This window comes from Papio anubis, chromosome 14 (assembly GCF_008728515.1).
Source record: "Papio anubis isolate 15944 chromosome 14, Panubis1.0, whole genome shotgun sequence".
Taxonomy (NCBI): domain Eukaryota; kingdom Metazoa; phylum Chordata; class Mammalia; order Primates; family Cercopithecidae; genus Papio; species Papio anubis.
This window is the reverse complement of record NC_044989.1, coordinates 18,712,653-18,725,470: the sequence shown is the minus strand read 5'-3', so window position 1 is coordinate 18,725,470 and position 12,818 is coordinate 18,712,653. Positions and strand designations below refer to the sequence as shown.

Genomic DNA, 12,818 nt, shown 5'->3' with positions numbered 1-12,818 from the left:
GCTCACTGCAGTCTTCACCTACCATCCTCAAGCAATCCTCCTGCCTCAGTCTCTCTAGTAGCTGGGACTTCAGGTGCACACCACCACACTCCACTAATTGTTTTTACTTTTCTTTGTAGACATGGCGTCTCACTATGTTGCCCAGGCTGGTCTCAAACTCCAGTGGCTCAAACAGTCCTTCTAGTACTGTCTGCCAAGGTGCTGCTGGGATTATAAGAGTGAGTCACAGCACCTGGCCAGAGAGTAAATTTTAAATGTCTTAATAAAACATGACAGGTAGGTGAAGTGATAGATACATTAAATAGCTTGATTTAATCATTCTATATTGTATACATAAATCAAAACATCATGTTGTACCTCACAAATGTATACAATCATGGTTTGTCAATCAAAAATAATATCAAAAGAAAAATTATTTAGAGAATGCTACAAAGAACATGGTGAGCAATGCCTGCTTGGCTCTATTTGTATACAGAAAAAATAGAGTAATTCAGTATCTACTTTGAATACTTTTATGCAGGCCAAATTGCAATGGCTAATGAGACCAAAAAATCAAGTGATTTCCAAAACCTGTTGTAATTAATTGTGCAATTCTGGTAAAAGAACCTCAATTTTTTTGTTTTTAAATGACTGTAGCATAGGCTCTGGACTTACAGCCAAGATCACATTTATTAGCTATGAGATAGATATGATTTGGCTCTGTGTCCCCACCCAAATCTCACCTTGAAATGTAATAATCCCTGTGTGTAAGTTAAGGGCAGGACCAGATGGAGATAATTGAATCATGGGGGCAGTTTTCATCATGCTGTTCTCACGATAGTGAGTGGGTCTCATGAGAGCTGATGGTTTTATAAGAGGCTTCCCCCTCTGCTGGGCACCATTCTCTCTCCTGCTTCCCTGTGAAAGGGCACCTTTTGCCATGATTGTAAGTTTTCTGGGGCCTCCTCACCCCTGCAGAACTGTGAGTCAACTAAACCTCTTTCCTTTATCCATTACCCAGTCTCAGGTATTTCTTCATAGCAGCGTGAGAATGGACTAATACAGAGATCTTGGTCAAATTAATCTTTCTGAGGCTCCTTTTTGACACCCGCATAGCTGTCGCTGTGACTCTTGCTTGGATTCTCACACCCTGGGAGGGTCAGGATTGCTTGGCAAAGGTTAACAAGAGTTAAGTTGTTATTATTATTTTTTTAATTTGAACCATTCAATGTATGGGCTGAGACCTGTGGACTTCTTACAATACCTAATTCTAAAAAAAGATGTAATTGTGATGGTTGCAGGAGTTCCTGTATAAATTCCCCTCCAAGGTGCAAGGGACTCACAACTGTAATATTAACGACGACAATAAAACCACCACCTCAAAATAAATACAAGCCTTTCTTTCTCTTTTAACCAATCGTTGACTTGTACAGGGTTGGGGAAACAGTTTCTTCATCCTCTTGCCCTCTTCTTTACTTTTTCCTAAGAAACTGAGGTACTAAACTATGTTGGATTCTCTGCTGCTGGGGTGGTCCATATTCACTAGTGGGAAGTTCGTCATAGGCTAAACTTTACTTTCTCCTTTAATCTTATGGCTAGATTGGTAACAGGCCCTTAGTTTAGCCATCTCTTCTTTTCTTCTTGTACCCAGGGTTTTATGTTGGAACACACACTCCCTCTCTATCTATCACTTAGGCATTAGTTTCAGAAGATCTGTCTGCCTGATGATAGATAACTTTTTATAGAAAAGCTGTTTTTTATGGTGGAGTACTTTTCATTTGTTTGTTGTCTTGTTTTAATAAAAGACCCTGTCTCTGAAATTTCCCCAGGTTAATTTTATTTCTTTTTCCATGCAATACGTTCCTTATTTATTACTTCTGTCTCCTGTTCCATGTGAGCAGCCCAAGGATGCTAAGATTCTAAGATAAGATATTTAATTTAGAGTTTGGTGGTCTGGACTGTGATCTGAGAGTATGCCATGTGTCCTAGGCAAATTACCAGAAAGTTCTGCATTTGTTTATTTGGCGTTGGCCAGGCTAATAATAAAGTGGACTTTAATTTCTCATTTGCTGTGGTCCCTTGTTTTTATGGAGACATTACAGGAAAAAGCTGTGAGATTAAGGCAGGATTCAAATGTTCCTGGTCCCCTGTCCCCAGGAGAATGCCATCTAATGTTATAAAATGTCATCCCTCTTTCTAAAACATCGCTTTTCCATTGCGAATACAACCATCAAAACTTTTTCTAGATTTGAAGAATATACACAATTCTTTTCCAAATCTTTACTTCATTAACATGCCAATACAGATTACATTTGAATAATAATGAGGTAACAGTACAGTTGGAAAGTACTCAGTTGTGGTCCCAGATACCAAGGCAAAGAGATCCCAGCTGCAAAGTGTGTCATCAGCATCTGGCTTTCTGGGTTATGATGTGGTCAGGGATGTGTCTTCCAGCCCATTTTGGAGGGGCAAAAATGGGGATCCATGTTTAGATTTATGTGGAAGGGACAGTTCCATAATATGTAAAAGGGGAGACAGCCCACAGGAAGCATGGAGAGGAAGGGTCATTGGTAAGTCACTGCTCTTTGCTCAGAGTCCCACAGCAAACAACTCCTCTTGCTCCGGCCAGCGGCTGGATCTGGATCCCCCTGTGACAGAGCACACAGAGCACATGGCTTCTGTCCCATTTCTCCCTTAGGTGAGGTCCTTGTTTTTGCTTTGCCTTTGCTCCTTTTATACCAGCGTGACTCAGTGGCTCAGTGAGGCAAACTGAGGCAAGTTGAACTGTGAACAGTTCTAAAGCTTCTCAGATGAAAATTCCAGTTTCCTCCAAATTCTAGAGTTTTTTTCCTAATTAAATACAGTTAAGTAAGTCAATCAAGTGTGTGGCTTTTCCCATCACTGTTTCATCCGGGCTCTTAAATGTGTCTTTTCCTCCCTAATTGTTTAATAATTGTAATCAATTTTACTGATCTTAGAATTTTTTTGGAAGTTAGAGGTAAAAATTTGGCAAAAATGTAGGCCAATTCAGTTTAAATCTTAGTAGTTTACAGGGAAAGACAAAACAAAACAAACAAAAACAACATAGGCTTAATAAAATGTGAAATTATTAAATTCCTCATTTAATCCTTCCTTCTTCCCAGAAAGTCTAGGTAGAAAGCAGCTATCTTTGATGACAGAATGATAAAGAAACCCACCTTTCTCCCAACAATCCATAAACACCCTGAGGTAAGAAACCACCTCCTGATTCTTGATATATTGCTGGTACCTATCCCATGCTCTAAAAACTTGTAGGCACTTAGCAAATACTTTTTGAAATAACATACAGATGAAATGACTGACTAACAGACTGTGATTTCTCAATCCTTGGTTAACTATTTAAACTATATTTGGATCTCAAGTGCATAAAAATAGGTTGCCCACTTATTATAAGTCCATCCATGGTATCTTCTGTTTTCTCCTTCACACACCACCCTTTCATTTCCAAGTTTCCAACTGCATTAACCTCTCTGTCAACTTTCTTATCTAGAATAACTGTACCAGTTAGGGAATTGCTATCTATTGTTTCAAATAAACCTGAAACCTTGGTGGCTAAGAAAGCAGAAATTTATTTTTTGTTCATTTAAAGTTCAGTGTGTGTATGCGTGCGCATGTGTGTGTGCATACATGCATATGCAAATACAAACATATGCATTTTGAAGCACTGGGGAGGGGCTGTTTCACACAGTCATCCAGGAACTTAGACCAAGGGAGATCTGCACCAGTGCATGCTTTCCAAGGTTACCCAGACAGAACAGAGAAAGTAGAGACTTGTATAGATTTTTAGGAGCCAGTCTTAGAACAGGTTACATCATTCCTTCCTGTATCACCAGTCAAAACTCTGGTCCATGACCACAGTTAACTGTGAGCAGTCTGGGAAATGGGTTTGATGAACAAGAAATCAGTCTCAGCTTAGGATTCTTTCAAAACATGATCTCTATAATTTTCACAATATGGGTACAACCAGAAAAATAGATTATGTTTTTGCTTTGATGGTGGTTACAGGGTACATGTATTTTTCTGAAGGTGTGGGGAATACAATCAATTATGAAATAGTATTGGGCTCTAAATCTCATTTTATTTTTCTTTCACCACTGAAGATTCTTTTGCTGTAATATCTAGCACTTACATAAAGCACTTATTATGTGCCTTACACTGTTCTAAGTTCTTCGAATGGATACATTTATTTAATACTTATGACAACTCTGTAAAGAAACTAGTGTTAGAAATAGAGACTGTTATTTCTATTTTACAGATGAGGAAACTGTAAATAGTATAACCAGATTATGAACCCAAGAAGCTCCAGAACAGCTCACCATACTCTTCATTCATAATTTATAAAAGACTCGTCTGTAATCTCCTTCTTTTAATTTAGAGTTTTTACTTAATTTTCTTAGTTCTCTGTTGTCTGAGGCTTGTCTAATTATTATTTTCAAAGGTGTAGCTTTAGGTTTGACTAATCATGCCCATTGCTATATATTGTGGTTTGTCGATTTTTTTCTCCTTTTCTTTGCTATCTTACTAATTTGTTTATTTGGATTCACTCTGTTGTTCTTTGTCTAGATTTTGAATTTAGGTCCTTAACACATTTGTTTCCATTTATCTCCTTCTTTCTGACAAATGTGTTTAAAGTTTTAAATTTTCCTCTACAGTCTGGTTTAGCTACATCCCAGAAATTTTTGCATACGATTTTGTCACTGTGATTTACCTTTTAGCACTTAATAATTCTCTTTATAGTTTCTGCTTTAATCTAGGAGTTTTGTAGTTAGTGGCTTATAGAAGCAAGGGATTTGAAAGTCATCACTTTATGACTACTGAAAGCCAACTGTTTTATTACTGATTTCTAATGATATTATTATATATTATTTATTATTGATTATAATTTTATTGTAGGCCTTTTTTGTGGGCCAATAGGTGATTCATTTTGAAATATTCAAGATATTCTCCAAAATGATGCAGATTCTGCTTGTGTTGACTGCAGCATTTCTAAAGTTAACTCTTAGATAAATTGTATTGCACTGTAAAAATCCCTTTTTTTTCTTTTTTAAAGTCTTGTTGATATATTAGCTCTTGATAGGGTTGCATTAAAATATCCAACTAAAAATTTTTATCTCTCCATATTTTTATAAATTATCTTGTTCTGTATTTTGAGGCTAGTATATTAGGTTTATGTATAGTTCTGATTACCATAGCTTCATGATCTCTTTTCCTTTTTATCAGAATGAGATGCTTTCATTCGTTTTAAAACCACGTAAAAATTTTATGCCTTTAATTTTCTTTTGTCGATGTGCCAAGACAACTCAGTGAGGAAGGAATAGTCTTTTCAGCAAACGGTGCTAAAACAACTGGATATTTATCTGTAAAATAATGAAGTTGGGCTAGTATCCCACACCATGTACAAATATTAATTCAAAATAGACCTTAGCCATAAATACAAAAATTAATTCAAAATAGACTTAGCCGTAAATACAAGGGCTAAAACTGTAAAAATGGTTTTTATATTTTTACATGGGAAAAACATAGGAGTCAATCTTCATGATTTTGGATTAGGCAATTGTTTACTTTAGATTTAGTTGTCTGATATTCATAAAATAGCATACTGAGATTTCTATTTCATCACCTGTTTTTGTAAATCAAGTTTATTGATGGACAGCATGCTCATTCTCATTCATTTACTTTAGTCTAAGATTGCTTTCATGCTACCATGGTGGATTTGCATAGTTTAGATTGACCATACAAACCATAAGTTATAGATTATTTCTTATTTGGCCCTTTATAGAAAAAGTTTGTCGACCCTCCTGGTTTAGACAATATTAATAGTAATCTTCATAAAAGTTGCTCTCCTTTTCTTCCTTATCGTCTTCTCTTTTCCTGGACTAATTCCTATTCTTGTTGAAATAATTTTCTCCTAGAGTTTCTTCAAAGAGAGTTTATGTGTGGTAAACTTTCTAAAAACCTTAGATGACTAAAATTATTATTTAGTCCTAGATTTAAATATTAACTTACTTGGATTTACAATTTCAGGATCAATTTTTTGAAAATATTGCTTTATTGACTTTTTCTTTCTGCTTGACTATTGAGAAATCTGAGATTCTTAGTTCTTTTGGAGAAGATTCACATTTTTCTTTTGGAAAGCCTCTCCTTTTGATTATCTGAAATTTTAGAATAAATACCTAATTTTTTTACTGTTACTTACCATGTTTAAAACTCAACAAACTTCTTTAATCTTTTCAGTTTATTTTCTGGTGCATTTATTATAAATATCAACTACTTAGATCATCTATGTCACTTAACTTCTCTTATGTTTTCTTCTTTACCTTTTTTATCCCTTCTTTATGTCTTCTGGGAAACTATTTTGATCAGCAATTTCTGTTTTGTTATTTCTTTTACCCACTGATGTTTTAATTTCAGCAATTATATTTTCATACACAAAGTTTCCAAGTGGTTCTTCTACAAAATAAATTAGTTCTTTTTCATGTTTTCTGTGTCCTTTTTTATTATGCCACAAGTATTTTATTGTGTTTACTTTCAATTCTTATCTCTTTATTTCATTAGTACTGCTTTCCTCTGGTAGAAATTGTGCCATCATTTCTTTTATTCTGTTTGGCATTCTCATATATCTTAAATGTTCCATTTTTCATTTCCTTGCTGCTATCAGATATTATGTCTACTAATATCTAACTGGAGGAAGAATTAAGACAATAGACCCTTGCTTGTGTTCAAGGAGATTCAAAGGGTGAGGAGCATGCTTCAGGGTGGAGACCCTCTGGTGTTGCTATCAGGGCTCAATGGTTATCTGCCCTTTTCCCCAGGGAATCTATCAGTACCCCTGCCCTAATCTCTTCTCTCCTATGAAGGCAGTTAAGGTGGGGTAAGAAGAGGTAGGAGCATGTAATGAGTTGGGGCTAGCTGCCCACCTTTAGCATTGCTGTTATATCCCTACCCCAGCCAACTGGCAGCTTCAGCTCTCATGCTTTTCCTAGCTAAGTGCATTCGTATGCCATTACAACAGTGAGGCAGAATTTGCTCCCCCCAGGGCAATGTGAGAGAGGCAGAAACAACACAACCCAAGGTCTCTCCCAATCATCTCTGCCTCTGCAAAGATTTTGTCACAGGTTTTCAGTTTGTTTTTTGAGACTGGGTCTGTGACAATCAGTAACCCTATCCTTCTGGTCTTATTTCCAGAATTGAGTTTTGAGGGAGGGTGCCAGCAGTTTCTGCTAGTTTGCCTTTTTGTTTCTCTCCATAAATGGTTTGGTACATTTTTAATGCAACTGTTCCACTTTAGGAACTTAGTTTTGGATGAGAAAAAATAAAGAAATTACAGTATTTTTATTTTATTTTTCATGCCTTGATTTTTATTACAAGGTGGCAAATGCTCATCATGTTAAACATTAGAAAATAAAAATAAATATGTTGGATCAGCTGAAATTCCACTAACCAAGGAAAATTTAAATTACAACTGGATGAAGTTCATATTATAATTTTTGACTCTTGGTGTTTCTGGAGAAATTCTGTCAAAAATAACAGAGGTAAAGAATTTTCATTTATCATTCTTTTGGGTTCTAGAATAATCCTTTGGCTTATCCCACGGGCCTAGAAATCAAACTAGGGTTAATTGGGAGAAAACGTAGAACAAAGATCATTTGGGTAAATTGTCAACCTTTGAAGCACACAAAACATCTCCAAATCAATCTTAAGAGTAGTAGCATTGAAGGCTCATGTGTTCCCTGTTGACCACAGTATCTTCAGAACATGTTTCTTTTTGTAGAGAAGTCCATATAAACCTAAGCAAATAAGAATAATAACAAAAAAAATGTGGTGAGAACATCAAAAGTGGCACTGAGTGGGAGGACTCTTAGAGAATATGAGAATCAGCTACAAATCCTATCAATATGATCCTGGTGATATATACAATAAATATTGTTTTAACAAAAAATTATCTTTTAACAGTTTCCAAAAGATGAGCGAGGCGATAGAGTATATATGTGAGGTTGTTAAGGAGGGAAGATTTTGGAGCAAGAAGTTACTCTTCATCCCTCAGAACAGAAAGACAATAGGTAACACCTAAAAGTGAACAATACAAAAATAAAAGAAATAGAACCTAATTACATTATCTAGCAAAACAGTTAATTGAGCAGCACAACTATGAGTTGGGAAACGCAGGGCACAGATCTGCTGTGGTGATATTGACTTTTTAAACTCATGTACATGTTTTGTTTGGATAAAAACAACTGGATAAACAAGACCCAAAATAAATAAATAAATAGCTTAAGGAAGTGAAAGAAAATGTAAGAGAGTATTTATGGGATCTTAGAGTGCTATAGTCTTCCTAACATAAAGGCAAATTATTTGTAAGATTTCCCTGACTGCCATGTTTATAGTAAGTCCTGTCCAGTTTGTCACATATGTAAAACTTTTATTTATGGTGCTCTGAAAATGAAGATATTTTTTACTGTTAAGTTCTCGTATCTGTTACCTGAATATAAAATATGCTCAAATGGCATAAAAAGAAAATGGAAAACACACATACAAAACACACTCAAGTGTAAATAAAAAACTGTATTAATAACAAGATACAAATCAAATGAAACCATGAGATATGCTGTCTTGCCAATACCATTGGTAAAGGTATGCATCTTCAATGGTAGTGCCATTATGGCTATGAGTGCACAAAGTTTCTTGAAGTAGGCTTGCTGGGACAAAGATATGGTACACACAACCAAAATGTTCTCCAAAGGTGTCAATACACACTTTCACAGTGATATCCAGATTATCTGTTGTCCAGACTGGAGTGCAGTGGCACAATCATGGCTCACTGCAGCCTCAACCTCCTGGGTTCAAGCAATCCTCCCACCTCAGCCTCACAAGGTGAGCTACATGCCACCACACTCAGCTAAATTTTTAATTTTTTGTAGAGACAGGGTTTCACCATATTGCCCAGGCTGGTCTAGAGCTCCTGGGCTCAAGTGATCCTCCTGCCTTGGCCTCTCAAAGTGTTGGGATTACCAGTGTGAGCCACAGCACCCGGCCCAGTATGTGAGTTTATGATTAATATACATGGCCCCAAGTAGTATCTGCTATTTAATCATCTCACTATACTTTCATTTTAAGAGTGATCACCTTGTAATTTAGATATTTCTAGGAGTGTATGCTTTTTCTAAATAATAATCAGAGGGATAATCTCTCCCATCCATACATGCCTATAGAATGTTTCCAACTCATAGTAGTTTTTCATAAAAGTAAAGTCATTTACAAACTGCCATGCTAATTTATGATTTCGCTTTCAACTGGTACTTCTGGAGAAAGAACAATTTTCTTTCTTCATACCACTGTTTCTGGGATAATTCTTCCCTATCTCTTTTATCGATAGTTTTTCCATTGTAACAGATTCCTTTGTCTTCAAACATGTTCTTCTTCTCTCCATACTCCACTGCTGTTGCCACTAATAAAGATTTTATGTCCCCTGCTACCTAGGAAATCTTACTCTGGCCACTATAATGCAGACAAAGAAATTGTTTCAACTTTAAGATAGATTATATGATAGGCCAAAAAACAAGTCTCAGTAAATTTAAGAAAATATAAGTCATATCAAGTACTCTCTCAGACTATGGTGGAATAAAATTGGAAATCAACTCCAAAAGTAACCCTCAAAACTATGTACATACATGGAAATTAACCTCCTATTGAATGATCACTGGGTAAACAATGAAATCAAGATGGAAATTTAAAAATTCTTTGAACTTAACTATAATAGTGATATAACCTGTCAAAACCTCTGGAATATAGCAAAATTGGTGCTAAGAGAAAAGTTCATAGCATTAAATGCCTACATCAAAAAGTCTGAAAGAGCACAAATAAACAATCTAAGGTCACACTTCATAGAACTGGAGAAGAAGAACAATCCAAACCCAAATCCAGAAGAAGAAAAGAAGTAAGGAAGATCAGAGCAGGACTAAATGAAATTGAATAAAACAAACAATCAAAAAATAGAAAAGATAAATGAAATGAAATGCTGGTTCTTTGAAAAGACAAATTAAATTGAAAGACCATTAGTGAGATTAACCAATAAAAGAAGAGAGAAGATTCAAATAAGCTCAATTAGAAACAAAATGGGAGATATTGCTACTGGTAACACAGAAATGGAAAAAATTATTCAAGGCTATTATGAACACCATTATGTGCATAAACTAGGAAACTTAGAGAAGATGGATAAGTTCCTGGAAATATACACCTCTCCTAGATTAAACCAGAAAGATATAAAATCTCTGAACATGCCAATAACAAGAAGTGAGATTAAAATGATAATAAAAAAATTACCAAAAAAAAAGTTCAGCACTAGATGGATTCACAGCTGAATTCTATCAGACATTCAAAGAAGAATTGGTACCAATCCTATTGAGCTATTCCAAAAGATAGAGAAAGAGGGAATCCTCCCTAAATCATTCTGTAAAGCCAGTATCACCCTAATACCAAAACCAGGGAAGGACATAACAAAAAAAGAAAACTATAGACCAGTATCCCTGATTAAAATTGATGCAAAAATCCTCAACAAAATATTAGCTAACCAAATCCAACAGCATATCAAAAAGTTAATCCACCATGATCAAATGTGTTTCATACCATGGCTGCAGGGATGGTTTAACATGTGTAAGTCAATAAATGTGATACAGCACATAGACAGAATTAAAAACAAAAATCACATGATCATCTCTATAGACACAGAAAAAGCATTTGACAAATCTAGCATTCCTTTATGACTAAAACCCTCAGCAAAATTAGCATAGAGGGGACATGTCTTAAGGAAATAAAAGCCATCTACCACAAACCCACAGTAAATATTGTACTGAACAGGCAAAAGTTGAAAGCATTCTCTCCGAGAGCTGGAACAAGACAAGGATACCCACTTTCACCATTTCTATTCAACATAGTACTGAAAGTCCTAGCCAGAGCAATCAGACAAGAGAAAGAAATAAACGGCATCTAAATCAATAAAGAGGAAGTCAAACTGTCACTGTTTGCTGATGACATAATTGTTTACCTAGAAAACCCTAAAGACTTATCCAAAAAGCTCCTAGAACTGGTAAATGAATTCAGCCAAAGTTTCAGGATCCAAAATTAATATACACAAATCAATAGCTCTGCTATGCACCAACAATGACCAAGCTGAGAATCAAATCAAGAACTCAACCACTTTCACAATAGCTGCAAAAAAAAAAAAAAAAAAATACTTAGTAATATACCTAACCAAGGAGGTAAAAGAGCTCTACAAAGAAAACTACAAAATATTGCTGAAAGGAATCATAGATGATGCAAACAAATAAAAACACATCCCATGCTCATGGATGGGTAGAATCAATACTGTGAAAATGACCATATTGCCAAAAGCAATCTACAAATTCAATGCAATTCCCATCAAAATACCACCATCATTCTTCACAGAACTAAAAAAAATCCTAAAATTCATATGGAACCAAAAAATGGCCCACATAGCCAAAGCAAGACTAAGCAAAAAGCACAAATCTGGAGGTATCAATATTACCCAACTTTAAATTATATTATAAGGTCATAGTCACCAAAACAGCATGGTATTGGTCTAAAAATAGGCATATAGACCAAAGGAATGGAATAAAGACCCCAGAAATAAAGCCAAATACAGCCAACTGATCTTCCACAAAGCAAACACAAATATAAAGTGGGGAAAGGATACCCTATTCAAAAAATAATGCTGGGATAATCAGCAAGCCACATGTAGAAGAATGGAACTGGATCCTCATCTCTCACTTTCTACAAAAATAAACTCAAGATGGATCAAAGACTTAAATCTACGACCTGAAGACATAAAGATTCTAGAAGATAACACTGGAAAATCCCTTCTAGGCATTGGCTTACGCAGACTTCAGGACCAAGAACCCAGAAGCAAATGCAACAAAAACAAAGACAAATAGATGAGACTTAACTAAAAAGCTTCTGCATAGAAAAAGAGATAATCAGCAGAGTTAAAAGACAACACACGGAGTGGGAGAAAATCTTCACAACCTATACATCTAAGAAGGGACTAATATCCAAAATCTATAAATAACTCAAACAAATCAGCAAGAAAAAAAAATCCCATCAAAAAGTGGGCTAAGGATATGAATAGACAATTCTAAAAAGAAGATATACAAATGACCAACAAGCATATGGAAAAATGCTCAACATCACTAATTATCAGGGAAATACAAATCAAAACCTACAATGAAATACCATCTCATTCCTGCAATAATGGCTATAATAATAATAAAAAAGATGTTGGTATGTATATGATGAAAAGGGAACACTTTTACACTATTGGTGGGAATGTAAACTAGTACAACCACTATGGAAAACAGTGTGGAGATTCCTGAAAGAACTAAAAGTAGATCTACCATTTGATCCAGCAATCCCACTACTAGGTATCTACCCAGAGGAAAAAAGTCATTATATGACAGTCATTATATGAAAAAGAGACTTGCACACATATGTTTATAGCACCACAATTTACAATTGCAAAAATATGGAACCAGCCCAAATGCCCATCAATCAATGAGTGGATAAACAAAATGTGAGGGATATATATATATATGATATATATATATACACACACGCACACATATATATATATATGGCATTTGCAGCAACCTGGATGGAATTCAAGACTATTATTCTAAGTGAAGTAACTCAGGAATGGAAAACTAAACATTGTATGTTCTCATTCATATATGGGAGCTAAGCTATGAGGACACAAAAGCATAAGAATGATTCATTAGACTTTCAGGACT

General features: G+C 35.3%; 1 long non-coding RNA gene across 1 annotated transcript in view; it reads right to left on the bottom strand.

Annotated features, from left to right (window-relative positions):
* Nucleotides 1–974: 974 nt before the first annotated feature.
* Nucleotides 975–12,818, bottom strand: part of LOC103876756 — a 428,348-nt gene continuing 416,504 nt past the window's right edge. Inside the window, exon 8 of the long non-coding RNA XR_004178190.1 lies at nt 975–7,805. This is a non-coding gene — a long non-coding RNA (uncharacterized LOC103876756). The remainder of the gene's footprint in view (nt 7,806–12,818) is intronic.